A 16,289-nucleotide genomic window follows, 5' to 3' on the forward strand; every position below is an offset into this window, starting at 1 on the left:
ATTATTGGGTGAAAGAGTTTTGAGGATATTGGGGAATGGGTTATTCACATATTATCATGTATCACCCCACAGATTATTTATTAATTACAATATAGTACACACACACACACACACACACACACACACACACAAAACAATGTATTGAGATTGTACCCTAATCTTTAAAACTTGCAGTAGCCCAGGAATGGGAGAAGTTCTTTTACAAGATCTTCAACAGTAATCTTCAGTGGAAGAGGAGAGTTCCTTCGCTTTTTTGTGTATTGTTTTGTAGTGCTCTTAACATCTAGACGCACAAAAGTATAATTCTTGAGGGAAACTGAGGCTACCAGAATGGAGATGTTTAGTTTGAGAAGCTAAGCCAAATATTTTATCTTGTAATGTAAAACTGGTATGTCTTGCCAAAGAGTGGTATTTTAGCAAAGCCAGACCATGCAGACTTGTGTCTAACACAGGAGAAAGGATTACTTTCCATATTTGGATTTAGACCGTGCTCTGTTTGTTTTGCTGGAGGTGTGTATATGTGTTCTTTGTGGAGTAATGTGCAGAGAATTAGGAGCAGAACCTCTAAAACTGGAGGAGAGCTAAGCATACCTGATCTACCTTTGGAACTTTGGAAAAGTGACCTGGACTTGGTCCAATGTAGCACAGAGTGGACTGTGGATATGCCCACTGAGATTCTATAACCCAGAATATGCTGATGTTGGCTGCCATTATGTCATCATTATCCTGATGGGTGGGAGGGGGTGGAGCTTAGGATGACCATAGCCTTGCTTTGGTGGTGATTCTTTTGAAAGGAAACAATTCTACTGGCAATCATCCACGTGACTAGTAGTTGTAAATTATTGGGGTGCAAAATTTAGGGATGGAGGATGGACAGGAACTAGAGAGGAAGAACTTTTATCTCCTTTTCAGTCCTTGCTGGAAGTATGATGTGGACCGTGAGACATCAAGATAGATGGGAGCCAAACAGGGAGGTAGTCAAGGCAGGGTTCCATTGGTGGTGGCATGTTTGAGAGAAGCCACTTCTAAGAGCAGTAAGAAATGACCACGTCTGCTAAGCTTCCCTGCCAACCTATCTCAGCTCTGGTGGGGGTTTAAGGGAAGGGCTTGTCCCAGCCAGGAGACAGTGGTAAGGAGCAAAATGCTGCCTCTCCCCTATAGGACAAAGGGGTGATAAGGACGATGTCCCCAGTTAGCAAAGACACACAAATATTTTCTTAAGGGCATCAGTTCTATACAAATCAATTAAATAATGGAGTGTGTACCCATTACTCATTGGTTCTGTCTTTCCCTTATATAGATCCACAATCTCCTATCAATAATTCTGAAATCCCAGTGATTTTGAAAACAATATTTTTTCATAAGTTTACCACTTGCAGATGTCGGACTTCTTAGCCTCCATAATTGCATGAACCTATTCCTTATGATAAATCGTTTATATATATATACATATATATATATATGTATATATATATGTGTGTGTGTATATATATATATATATATATATATATATATATATATGGTATATGGAGAGAGAGAGAGAGGGAGGGAGATAGGTAGGTATGTAGGTAAATAGATTTAGGGGATATACATTTATTGATTCCATTTCTCTGGAGATTCCAACTAATACACTAGATAATGAATACACTCCTTCTTTCATAAAATACTTGGTTAGGGAGAGCTTTAACTGTCATACATTTACAATAGCCTCATTCTTTTAACTGCTGGATGATATCCCTAGTTCTATGGTATATTTAACCATTTCCTTTGTAATAGATATGTAAGTTCTTTATGGTTTCTATTTTCAGAATAATTGCATGTAACTTTTGGCAGAGAAGGTTGCTTCCATTATAGATTGAGAATTGCTGAGCCAGTCTAGCCATAGGGTGAAACACATAGGAGAGGAAAATGGAAGTATCTTCCACAGTGAGAATTTGTTCATTCTGTATCACAGACCTTAGGACAATAGCTTCCATTCTTAAAGCTTTGTGACCATATTTTGCCAAATAAGGACATTGTTAAAAAGGCACAACAAAATAAAAAAAAACTTTCTACCTGTTATCACCATCGTTTTAAAAAACAGTCTGTTTTAACATAAAGACACAGAGGCAACCTTAGCTTAATGGATGGTCAAATCGAATAAATTCAACTGTATTCAAAATTCACTTCCCTGTCTTTATTCTGTCTTTGTAGTCAGCAGGTAAAAAGTTTCTCACTCACCTGTTTCCATTTCCATATGCATCAGAAGCAACTGCTTTAATATTATTCTGACTTCTGGAATTAAAAAATTTGGAAGAGAAGTAAAGTGAGAGAGTTCCTGCCTTCTGCAAAAGGGAGAACTCACAACCTAAGAAAAGCTGGTTATGGATGTTTCCTCAAACTCTGACATAGGAAGTGATTCTAGGATGAGTTGGAAAGAATTCAAACCTTGGCTTTTGAGATCTCCACCAAAAGGAGGCCTGGCATGGAAAGATGAGCATGATCTGGGCAGGGGGTTTCCTCAAGAGATTGACACCCATTGGGAAGACGCTGTGGCCTGATGTGCTCCATGATGGTACCACAATTATACATACCAGGACAAGTTATTCAGAGAAGAACATCTGAATCTATTAAGTCATCTTTATGCTGCTTTCCTTAACACATTTATCTTCTCTATCATGAACAAATTGTGAGAAGAATATAAAATTCATGAGAAGTGAAAAAATTGGTGATTGTCTTTTAAAATAAAATCACCACAGTCATAGCAGCTGTTCTGTTTTCAAAGGCAAGGAGAAGAAGAGAGAGAAATGCTGGCCCAGCAGAAAAGTGAGTGTGAAAAATAAAAGGATGGAGAAGCATTTTCCATGATTAGAAAGGCCCCTGCAGCATTCTAAGCCAGGAGCATCAGTTCAGCCAGCACTATGGTCCTCCCCGCCATCATCATGCTTGAGGCAGCAGGATATAGAGTGAGACCCCAGCTGAAGACCTGTGACTTAGAGTCAATTCTGCCACTCTTCAGGGGAAAACCTTGGACCAGCCAAATGGTCTTGCTGATCCTTTGTTCACTTCTCTATAAATCGGGATAAGAAGATTGCCTTGTGTGACAAGAGAATAAGATTAAAGCCCTGTGAAAATTGGAAAGTGTTATACAAGCAAGTAGTTTGTTTGTATTAGTTGTTTGTAATAGTTACAAAATCCAGAAAGGTGAGGGGGGAGTTGGGGTAGGCCAAAGCTAGCCCATATGGGGACTATGTGCAAATTAGAAAAAAAAAGCCCCCTTTGGTGGACACAGCCCAGCCCCGCCCCAGGACTCACAGCTAGGTTTAGTGGGACTTGGCTGGATTGTAGTACTACATTATCCTCTCAGGTGCATATGAACTATCTGCAAAACTCATGTGGCAGACCCAGTGGTCAGGGTCATTTGTTTGAGTCCTCGACTTCAAGGAGGTCCCAAATTCTGACTTCTATTCAGCAGAAATATGTGCAGAGAATTAGGATGAATCTGTACCACAATGGTGATTCTAAGTGATCTTTATCTAGCCAAGTCCAAATCCAGCGGGTGAGTGGTCTCAGTCCTGAGCTGCTTGGGCCTCCCAGAGACTTTTGTAAAGCCTCATTATTGATAACCTTAACAAAATCCAGTGATATTCAGCTTCAGTAAAGGTTTTTGGTTAAGTAGCTGCCTCAGCAATATTTAGATGTAGGACATTAATAATTGCATGTAGACACATATCCAATATGTGGTGTTCACCCTTGGAGAGCATCTCATTTTGCCCTGTTTGAAACCAGCCTCGATACTGGACTCAGTACTCTTTGTTCATGGCTTGTTTTATCCCAGTCATGCTGTCCTTCTTTCCTTCTGTTAAATACACCCAAGTTCATCCTACCCCTGGACATTTGTGCCTGCTGTTCCCTTTGCCTAGATGCTGTTCTCCCAGATTTTTGCATGGCTCAGTGCCTTCAGCTCAAATGACTTCTCTCATCAGAGAGGCATCTGAAATAATTATGTTGCTTCTAAGCTGCATTTTTTTTTAATTTAGCATTTTAACATCTCTGAACCTGAGATGCATTTAACAATTGCTAGTGTCTTATGACTGTGATTAGCCAGGCAGCAGGCATGGCTTAATTGTCACTGCTTGTTGTACAGATGCAAATTTGGATGTTAGTCTTGGTGGGCCTACCAGACATCTGCCCCTTCTTTACAATTTAGTCAACCAATCAGGGACACTAGATACTGGCACCTACATATCTAAGAGAGAAAACTCAAAGGATATTTTAAAGATCATGAAGATTTTCTTTTAAGACTTTATTTTTTAGAGCAGTTTTAGGTTAGCAGCAAAACGGAAAGGAAAGTACAGAGGCTTCCCACATACCCCCTGCCCCCACAGGTGCACAGCCTTCCCTGTTATCAGTATCCCTTACCATCATGGTACATTTGCAGGAAGGTTCTTTGGGTTTGAAAATGGTGAAGCAAATGCTAGCTTTCCTCACCAAAAATGAGAAAACACAATTCATTATCTGGAGAGATTCTCCTACAACGGAAGCCCACCTCAGGTCTAACCGTGTAACTGTATTTTATACAGTGTTAATTCATGTATGTATTTTAAACTTCAAATTTGTTTTAAAAAAATTATGTACCATAGATATTTATGAGAAATATCCATCTTTCCTAAGAAGACTTTATCAAGACTATGAAAGAAGAATTGAGATATTTATCTTCAAATTATTTGCTTTCCAAAGGCTGAGAAGATTTATTTTTCTGTTCATCTTAAAAATGAAAAAGTAGTAAAACAATAAATAAACTCAGTGACAGCTGACAGTATATATTTTCTAGGATCTAAAATTTGTATTCTTTTGTGGATTCAAACTTTCTCACTATTTCAAAATTATTTCAAATAGCTGATATTTCTCAAGTGGGGCTCATAGCCAAGTTTCAAAAGTATTTGCTTCCACAATATGTATTTTACTTGGTCTATTTTGCTTACATTAAGTTAAGTAGCTAACCTCTCCATCTTCATTTAAACAAAGTAGTTCAGAGGCTCATAGTACTATCACTTTCAGTTTACTGAAAAATCTAAATTTGCTTCTTAAAAAGTAGCAAAACAGTGCTCAGCAAGCATATCCTTTTTAAAACTCAGAATTCAGTTTGGGTTTTTGTTTTATGTTGTTTTTATTGCTCATAACCTCCCAGGGAGTAACTGTATAGACATACACTGTCTTTTTTTTTTTTTTTTTTAACATTTATTTATTTTTGAGAGAGAGAGAGGCAGAGAGAGAAGGGGGGACAGAGGATTCAAAGCGGGCTCTGTGCTAACTGCAGAGAGTCCTATGTGGGGCTCGAACTCCCAAACTGCGAGATCATGACCTGAGCCAAAGTGGGATGCTTCACCGACTGAGCCATCCAGACACCCCTGTATGTCTCACAGTCTTGATTTTGTTTCAGAAAGTATGTTGAAGTGGAGGAAAAGAGATCTCCTAGTTCTTATTCATTCTTCTAGTTTTTGAACCAGGTTTTCTTAGTCCTGACTTTTTATAGGTAGATGTCATGTGTGAAATATACATGGCTAATGTTGATGAAAATAGAAACATGGATTTCATACCTGCTTTGTCTGTTTGGCCCCCTATTTTCCAGGAACTGACTCTTCTTTTCACTTGCCTTGCCCCCCTTCTGTCTTATCCTCAGGCTCAATCCATGCCAACATTTGATCACAGTGGAGACACTTCTATTCTACCAACTTGCCCTCCCCCCCCCCCCCCCCCCACTCTCTTGGCCATAGTCTTGAATCAAAGCTGGGTCAATCAGAGTCTCTCTGATGGCCTTTGGAATGTAGACTAGAAATTCTAGGCTTATTTTGGGAACAGGGGAGTTGGAAACTCAGGTATCAACGGACACTTTCCGCCTTGTGAAGCAGGAAGTAGACTAAACCAGTGTGTAGTAAGAGAGGAGGAAAAAAGGAGATGCAGAGATTGAAGCTGACTTGAAAGCTAAGGGGTGGAGGTGGGGGTGGAGGAAGAAAGACTTACTGGCTTGGCTGCTTCCTACTCTTGGACCATTTGAATCAGCTCTGCGTTTTTATGATAAATTATCTTGTTTAAATTTCAGCTAGAGGTGGTTTCTGTTACTTAGAAGTGTTAACCAGTACGGTGTTTCCACATGAAACTTTGGGGAATTTCTCTTATTTCTTAATTGTTTTTGTTAGATGGCTGTTGTAATAACCACACAAGGACTTTACTCAGAGAATTTTTCTCACTTTTTTTTTATATATTTATTTTTGAGAGAGAGAGAACAGAGGAGGGACAGAAAGAGAGGGAGACAGCGGATCTGAAGCAGGCTCTACACTGATAGCAGAGAACACAATGAGAGGCTCAAACTCACAAACTGTGAGATCATGACCTGAGTTGAAGTCGGACACTTAACTGGCTGAGCCACCCCGGCACCCCTTTCTTCCTTTTTTTTAATCTTAGACTTACATGTTTAGTATCTTAATCTTTCTTTCTTCTTTCCTTGATAGAATCAATATTACATGTCTCTCTGTGAGGGGAGTGTAAAGGGTTTCAAGAAAATCTGCAAAGGCTAGGATGATATGGTCCATATACATTCTCTAAGTAAAACTCCCTTCAGGGACAAAACTCTTCAAAGACGAGAAACATCTGGGGATAGAATCCAAATTTAGCAGGACACAGGCAGCAAAGGTCAAAGTAAAAGAACATTCAGCTTAATAGTGCGATGGAGGTAGAAAGGAACAATCAAATTTCAAAATGTAAGCATGCCATATTCTTGCCAATTTTTCTTTAGAAAAAACATTGAAACAAGAGAACTCTAGAGTTATAATGTTCTAATATAAACTTATCATCAAGGTTTAAATAGAAAGTTAAACTCTAAAAAGTTATCCAAAACAACATTGTTTTTTAAAAGTTTAGGAAAACTACTTTGACATACAAATTAAGAAACAAAAGGGAGATAAAATTCTATGAAAATTCAGGAAATGGAGAATAATATTCCTATAGATGATGAAAACTTGCCCAAAGGACATTCTCATAAAGCAGATTAACAACTATAATATCTCAAATCAAGCTAGAATACAAAGAAAATGATATAACAAATGAAAGAACAAATAAGTTTTATTTGACATGATGGATCTCAGAAAAGAATTAAAATCATTAAGAAATGAACAAAATGAAAAGGCAGCCTACTTAATGGGAGGGCATATTTGCAAATTATCCAATAAGGGGTTAATATCCAAACTATACAAAAAACTTGCGCAACTTAACATTAAAAAAATCTGGTTAAAAAATGGGCAGAGGGCCTGAATAGACATTTTTCCAAAGAAGACACACAGATGGTAAACAGACACGACAAAGTGCTCAACATCACTAATCATCATGGAAATGCAAATTAAACCACAATGAGATATTACCTCAAACCAGTCAGATGACTAATGTCAAAAAGACAAGGACTAACAAGTGTTGGTAAGGATGTAGAGAAAAAAGAACCCTTGTGCACACTGTTGGTGGGAATGTAAATTGGTGCAGCCACTGTGGGAAAGAGTATGGATTTTCCTCAAAAAAATTAAAAAGAGAAGTACCATATAACCCAATTATTCCACAGCTTGGTATTTACCTAAAGAAAACAAAATACTAGTTCAAAAAAGTATATGCATTCATACGTTTATTGACACATCATTTACAATAGCCAGATACAAAAGATTTGGAAACAAGTATCCATCAATAGATGAATGGATAAGGATGTGGTATGTGTATACAATGGAATATTACTCAGCCATAAAAAAGAATAAAATCTTGCCATTTGCAACCATATGGAAGGACCTAGCACATATTATGCTGAGTAAAATAAGTCAGGCAGAGAAAGACAAATACCACATGATTTCACTTATATGTGGCATCTAAAAACAACAACAAAAACAACAAAACAAATGAACAAACAAAAAACCAAAACAAACAGACTCGAATACAGAGAAAAATTGGTAATAGCTGTAGGAGGCAGAGAGAGGGAAAAATAGGTGAAGTGTATTAAGAGGTACAAACTTCCAGTTATAAATAAACAAGGAATGAAAAGTATAGCATAGGGGCACCTGGGTGGCTCAGTCAGTTAAGCGGCCGACTTCGGCTCAGTCATGATCTTGCGGTCTGTGAGTTCGAGCCCCGCGTCAGGCTCTGTGCTGGCAGCTCAGAGCCTGGAGCCCGTTTCAGATTCTGTGTCTCCCTCTCTCTCTGACCCTCCCCCGTTCATGCTCTGTCTCTCCCTGTCTCAAAAATAAATAAATGTTAAAAAAAAAATTAAAAAAAAATAAAAGTATAGCATAGGGAGTATAGTCAATAATATTATAATAACTGTGTGGTGACAAATGGTTAATTACGGTTATTGTGGTGAGAATTACATAATATATAGAATTGTCTAATAATTATGTTGTACACCTGAAACTAATACAACATTGGATGTCAGTTATACTTTAGTTAAATTTTAATCTAAGCTTTAAAAATTATGTGCTGAAAACAATATTACACAATGCCTAATATCAAAAAACTAGAGATTATCAAGATGTATTATTATTTACTATCAAATTAATGCATTTTTGTGTAGACCTTATTATACAGCTTCTTCTGTATCCTCTATTTAATATCCTCTAATTGGGGTGCCTGGGTGGCTCAGTCGGTTAAGTGTCTGACTCTTGGTTTTGGCTCAGGTCTTGATCTCCTGGTTTCATGAGTTCGGTTCCTGCTTGGGGCTCTTTGCTGACAGCATGGAACCTGCTTGGGATTCTCTCTCTCTGTCTCTCTGTCTGCCCCTCCCCCACTCGCACCGTCTCTGTCTCTCTCAAAATAAATAAACTTTAAAAATTATAATTAAAGGTATATATCCTCTATTCAATTAAAGAATATCTTGAGATTGTAAAGCAAATTGGGAACTGTTGCAAATGGTGCCTTTTTAAGCCAATCTTTGTTAACCAAAGTTTTCTTAATACTTTGTAACTAAAACAAAATACAGAAATAAACTGGGTGATAAGGTTGATACACTGCTGCTGTTTGCCATAGCTCCCTGTTTAAAAATTTTATGTTTGCTAATTTTATGTTCACCTTTGTTTTTATTGTCTGCATACTAGGTAAGTATCATAAATTTGAGTTTATAGAACAAACATCTGTTAATAAAATACCACTTTTATTACTTTCACGTGTTAAGATAGAAATGGAGAACTGAAACAAAATCAAAACTAGAAAAAGAATACAAAATAATGCCTCAATGGAAGATGAAACGAAGGGAAATTTTTAAAAATCACAAAGAGAGAGAGGTGAAAAGGAGTCAAAAACCAATAAGACAGTGCACCTGGGTGGCTCAGTCGGTTAAGCGTCTGACTCTTGACTTCAGGTCATGATCTCATTGGTTCATGGGATTGAGCCCTCCTTTAGGCTCTGGGCTGGCAGTACAGAGCCTGCTTGGGATTCTCTCTGTCCCTCTCTCTCTGCCCCTTCCCCACTCGTGCATGCCAGCTCTCTCTCTCTCTCTCAAAATAAAATAAATAAACTTAAAAAATATAAACAGTAAGACAGGCAGAGAAGGTCAACGTAATTAGTAATATCTGAGGAAAATCTTGACAAAGAAAAAAACCCTGAAATCTGTAATTTGAGACACTGAAATGAGAATTAAAATGAAATATTGAGAGGGCACTCAGTTTATCTGATAAAGCTGACCCAGAATGACCATCACTGAGATACAGTCTAGTGAAATTATTGGACTTTAAAGGGAAAGAAATAAAAATTCCTTTAGGTACTTAGAGAAATAGCCCAAGTCATTTATATAGGGAAGAAAGGAATATTGTCTTTACATTTTTCAACATCAACACTTTATTCTTAAAGAAAAGTAAGTAATATATTTAAGATACTCAAAGCAGGAAAATATGAGGCAAGAATTTTATATCCATACATGCTGTCATCAGCATAAGAACTCAGGGAATAGTATTCTTGATGAGTCTACTGGAGAAGGGGGATTAAAATAAGTAAAATACTTAAAGTGACATTGATAAAATGACTTGATAAGCATTTAACTTCTACGCGGAACTAAGACTAAGTGAGAGATATAAGGCAGAGAATGTAGTGTGTAATGGCTGAATGCTCTGACAATGGAGATATAGTACAATTGTAAAAAGAAGTGGCATGAGAATGTGGAGAGCATATGCGATTTTGTACCTCTCTCCAGTCATCACATTGATGGTATTGTCACTGGCTCCTACTGACTAGAGATGGAATAACTTGGGTATCACTAAGAACAATAAGAACAAAACACACCAAATATATTTAAATCCATGATTTCACCCTGATCCAAAAAATTAATTGGTCATCACTGAAGGATGCTTGGAAATCAACTCTTTATTTTGAAAATTGATAAATAAGAGAAAACAACCAAGCATTTATCCTGCCTTTCCTGTATAAACTAACACTAGGTAATCAAATAGTAGATGATGTGAATTTTCTCTTTATGGAAGAAGTCCATCAGATAGCTGAAGAAGAAAGAATAGAATTTGAATATCAACATTTTTTTGGCCATCCGTAATGAATTATTGAATCTAAGCATTGAGCATCAGTGGCTGCCACCATCACCAAAAGACAGACAAACAGATATTTTGTGCCTGGAAAAAACGCAGCACCACCTATAAAGTAGTTTGTCCCCCTACCCCCAAATTAGTAACAGTAACCAAACTTGAATGTGACTCAGTCTGGAAATACAGGAAGGTCCTTCTATTGTGGCCTGCAATCCAAATTATGACCACTATATTTTGGAGCTTGAAAAGGCCAGATGCTTCTATGCCCCAGACTGAAGTTGTTTTAAATATTTGGTGGCTGCAGTAAAAGCAGAACACCTTACTGTGTTCTCCTAAGAATCTTCAACTAGAAAAAGGAGCAAACTCACTAGCAAAGAATAGATTTAAAAAGTTTTAACTTCCAAATGGTCTGGAGCTAGCTATGGATTGGGGGGGGTGGAGAATAGAGGGGATAGTAAGTAAATGATAACCACACACATAAAAAAATATGGAAGCACATTACCAACAAATTTCTAAATCAGAGCAATAGCCTATGAATTTCAATCAACTATCCATGGCCCCAGATCTTCACTCGGCATGAATTCAGTTGCAAAATTTGTATAACTCCCCAAAAGGCAGCCTCCCAAATCATACCTTGAATGAAATCTTGGAAGAAAACAAACCAGGAAAATCCTCCTGACATAATTAATGAATTTTTTTTTCATTGAGGTATTTGATCTATCTTAAATTTATCTTGGTAAAAAGAACGAGGTTATCTCTACACCATTTATTGAACAGTTCTTTTCTCTACTAATGTCTAGAATCCTACCTTTATAATACTTTAAATTCTCATACATATTTGTATCTATTTCTGGATTCCATTCTGTTTCATTGATCTACTTATTTATGTAGCACTACCTAAATTTTAAAAATGGTACTAAGAGGAATGCTGTATTATTGCATGAATTATAAGGAACTACTGAAAACCTTAACCTCTGGAATGTCAGAAATCAGGAAGCTTCAAGAAATAGGTATTTTTTAAAGCATTCTGCCATTAAGGTGACTTAGGTCTAACAACTCACGTTCTGAGTGACTTTTGTCCAAAATTTCAAATTCCTTGGAAGATTTAATTGGCTCAGTTTAGGCTGGGTATCAATCCCAGAATCGATTATCTGTTCTTGGGGGCACACGTTTGTGTATTATAGATATGATTGATGAGTACTGAACCTTATGTATCAAGGGAAGTTTCCAAAGAAACATAAGGTATTATAAGCTGAACAGTACTTTGAAAACTGTCTTCTCCACTATGCCCATCAACCCATTTCATACATCTGAAGCTCTCCTATGTCTGAATGATGCAGTTCCCCCACCCAAAATTGCAGCCACCCCTTCCCAATAGAAAATGATATAAACTTGTGTCCCTTTATTGATCTAGCGGTAATACCATAGGACCATACACCTGTAAGCCAAAGATTTCCTAGAGCATGCCTACTCTTCCAGTTCTGTCAGATACCCTTAGATACTCTACAGCCCATGAATTAGCTGGAAAATTTTAATCATCACTAACACATGCTAAATAATGGTGGTTTTTAAACTGGGGTGCAAGTACATTTAGAGATACATAAAACCTTCCTAGGGGTACTCACTCCAGCATGAAAAGTTCTGAGAGCATCAATGTCCGGAGACTCAGCTTCAATATGGAGTCTTTCTTGTAATTGGTTTGCCTAAGATGTGTTTGAGTTAGAGGACTCTTGCCTCTCCCGACTTTCCTGTCTCCTCCTTTACAGTAGACTTTCCTTACTTTACAATTATACCTTTCCCCCATCACAGATCTTATTACTATGTTGCATCTACCAGGTAGTAAAACCTCAGAAGGACCAAACTACAAGCTATGCTATTTTATATTTTATTTTATTTTATTTTTTATTTTTATTTTTATTTTTTAAATATAATATATTGTCAAGTTAGCTAACATACAGTGTATACAGTGTGCTCTTGGCTTTGGGAGTAGATTCTTAAGATTCATCGCTTCCATGCAACACCCACTGCTCATCCCAAAAAGTGCCCTCCTCAATGCCCATCACCCATTTTCCCCTCTTCCCTGCCCTTGCCATCAACCCTCAGTTTGCTGTCTGTATTTAAGAGTCTCTTATGGGTTTGCCTCCCTCTCTGAAACTATTTTTTCCCCTTTCCTTCCCTCATTGTCTTCTGTTAAGTTTCTCAAATTCCACATGAGTGAAAACGTATGATATCTGTGTTTCTCTAACTGACTTATTTCACTTATCATAATACTCTCCAGTTCCATCCATATTGTTGCAAATGGCAAGATTTCATTCTTTCTCATTGCCAAGTAGTATTCCATTGAATATACAAACCACATCTTTATCCATTCATCAGTTGATGGACATTTGGGCTCTTTCCACAATTTGGCCATTGTCATTGGTGTTAGAGAAGCTTTCTTTAATCAAGGTACCTTTATAACCCACAGGAAAGCTTTGTGTCTTTTGCTATCTCATGTGTTTTTCAGTGGAGAGTGAAACATGACATTAGAAACAGAATAGTAGAAACAGTATTAGATGGGGCACCTGGGTGGCTCAGTTAAGCATCCGACTTCAGCTCAGGTCATGATCGCACGGTTCATGAGTTTGAGCCCCGTGTCAGGCTCTGTGCTGACAGCTTGGAGCCTGGAGCCTGCTTTGGATTCTGTGTCTCCCTCTCTCTGTGCCCCTCTGCAGCTTTCTCTCTCTCTCTCTCTCAAAAGTAAAACATTAAAAAAAATTTTTTTTAGAAATGGAGTATTAGAAACAGGAGAAATGGCAATTTTCATTCAATGACTTAGTCCCTCTTATCCCCTGACTCTTTTAAAAAGAATTATTTTTCTGTGAGAGAGTCCCTTGACCATTAGCAGGAAATTCGGGGGCTCTGGCACCTTATCTCTCCTGGGTGACAAACCCATGACAAGGTTCTTTTCCCTGTCTAACTTGTACACTCAAGATATGACAAGACCAATTCGAGAAATATCCATGTGCTTAGAAGCAAGCTGTCTGCATTTATACCACTCTTGGGAAGCTTGGTGATTAACTTCATGCACTTGTGCCTTTGTGTATGTCTCAGTGGCATGTTTTTCAAATATTCAAGAAAAAGGAAGCAAAAAATTTTATTTTTACTTCTAAGAATTGGATCAATATTATATCTTCAAAGCAAAGGAACAGATATTGAGGATGAATAGGTGTTTTATTTTATGTTTCTTGGACACCACAGAGCTCCTTAATAAACATTCAAAGTCAGTTTTTTGTCAGTGTCAGAATCACTGAAGGCATTCTGGGGTGTTATGGATGAAATCAGTGAGAAGACTTGGGGATTTGAGCCAGAAGAGTCTACATGGACTACGACAGCATGCAGAGTTGCATTAAGGAATAATGCTTCAATAAATATAGAAGTAGACATGAAGCATCCTACTGCACTTCCTGAGTGCTGCTTTCTTGGAGCTGACCATATGGTAAAATCTCTGGGAATTAAGCTATGTGGAAACATACATTTGTGGAATCCAGAAAATTGTTACAAAATTTGAAAAATGTTTTAGAAATAGATTTTCCAGCTCATGGTGTCCTGGAAAAATCTGATTTTTCTATGGATTGTGAGATCTGTTATGCCTATCAACTTGATAGTGCCATTCCTAATCAAGTGTGTCATAATTCCCAATGTGGACAGCTTCAAATTTTCTTCTATGAGTGGTTAAGAGGACTACTGACTAGTAGAGTTTTAACATCATTTTTGGTGAATGTCCATATTGTGGTGAGCCAATAACCTTGGAAATGTCTGGGAGGAAACCCTGAAATACGAATGTAACATTTCTGTGAAGAACTAGAAACTTTAGAAATTACCAAAAAGATTTTAGTTGGTATCTTCAGAGAAAATAGAAAACAAAACATACTAATGTCAAGAGAAAAAGAATGGTGAACCCATAATAATACACATCCTGCCTTTGTCTCCTCACTAAGAGTAAACTGGGAAATTGTAAGACAAAATCCTGTAGAACATTCTAAGTCTGTGACCTCTATACCAGTTATAGAAGTTGTATGTGTGTCAAGATGGAGATCTTAAATTACTGAGTATCTAGACTGGTAAAATTTTGATGGGGTTCATAAAATGAATTGGGGATGAGTACGTATTTTATCTTTTGTTAAACACTTATTTAGACTGGTAAAAGAATCATTTTCATTAACATTTAACAATAGTATTGTTTACTCTAAATCTGTATTTATTTTTCCTTAAAGTGAAGTCTGCTGGCTGTCACTTATTAACCACTTCTCCATTCATTTATTTATTCCTAAAAGGTACTAATTAGATATATATTAACTAACAGGAATGTGTTATGAATTTTTAGGAGTAACGCATTTAACAGCATTCGCTGAAATTGCTTTCTTTAGATCTGCTTTGCTAGTAACCCAACATTTTTCTTTTATTTGGTTGTTAATTTGCACAAAATAGATTAAATTTGTTAATGTTTACAAAATAGATTAAAATGTACTCTTAGGAACTGCATTTATGATAAGTGTTATCCAAATGGAGTCAGGATGTAATGCCCCAAGTTAAATATTGTATTCAACCAAGATTAGTTCCTTGTTTTGCAAATGATGATTTGCTGTTCTAATTCTGTCAAATGTATGCTTACCAACTATCATTTTCAGACATTAAATACAGTTGCATGTGGGGTGCCTGGATGGCTCAGTCTGTAGAATATGTACTCTTGATCTTGGGGTCGGGAGTTCGAGCCCCACTTTGGGAGTGGAGATTGCTTAGGAAAAAAAAGGGAAATGAAACTATGTATGTATATAAAGAGAAATCTAGGTGTATTCTAGTATCCATGCATATAATGTCATATCGGTATCCATTTCTTCGTATATCTGTTACCTTTTTAAGGCACTTTCAGACTATCAAATATTGAAGTTTTGTATTAGTATAGTTTTTAGTTAATAGTAAAAAATGTGAAATTTCCAGTTTTATGGGGAACAATTTCTGTCCAATTAGAGCTTGAAAACTAAGGTATTTCTAAAAAAAAACAGGAATACTTAATAGTCATTTAGTAAGTATGGGTTAAGATTTTTTTTTTTTTATGAAATTTATTGACAAATTGGTTTCCATACAACACCCAGTGCTCATCCCAAAAGGTGCCCTCCTCAATACCCATCACCCACCCTCCCCTCCCTCCCACCCCCCATCAACCCTCAGTTTGTTCTCAGTTTTTAACAGTCTCTTATGCTTTGGCTCTCTCCCACTCTAACCTCTTTTTTTTTTTTTTTTCCTTCCCCTCCCCCATGGGTTCCTGTTAAGTTTCTCAGGATCCACATAAGAGTGAAACCATATGGTATCTGTCTTTGTCTGTATGGCTTATTTCACTTAGCATCACACTCTCCAGTTCCATCCAAGTTGCTACAAAAGGCCATATTTCATTTTTTCTCATTGCCACGTAGTATTCCATTGTGTATATAAACCACAATTTCTTTATCCATTCATCAGTTGATGGACATGGGTTAAGATTTTAAGTGTAGTTTCCAGAAATGAGAAAGTGAGTAACTTTAATGATTGGGTTTAAAAAGTCCTTTGCAACTCAGGTGGTCTGTAATTCTTTGCTTGCAGTAATGTTGAAGGAGGACCTAATTGTCAGTGTTGTCAGCTATTGGATTCTTAAAATTATTTTTCATGATAGATACCATGTGATTTTTAAAAAATAACTCAGGAGGAGGCACCTGGGTAACTCAGTTGGTTAAGCAT

The 16,289-nt window shown here is 37.1% G+C and overlaps 1 pseudogene; it reads left to right on the plus strand.

The window, feature by feature from the left end:
* Positions 1 to 862: 862 nt before the first annotated feature.
* LOC115523784 lies at positions 863 to 15,236 on the plus strand (annotated as a pseudogene).
* The last annotated feature ends 1,053 nt before the right edge of the window (positions 15,237 to 16,289 follow it).

Source organism: Lynx canadensis, chromosome C2 (assembly GCF_007474595.2).
Source record: "Lynx canadensis isolate LIC74 chromosome C2, mLynCan4.pri.v2, whole genome shotgun sequence".
Lineage (NCBI taxonomy): Eukaryota > Metazoa > Chordata > Mammalia > Carnivora > Felidae > Lynx > Lynx canadensis.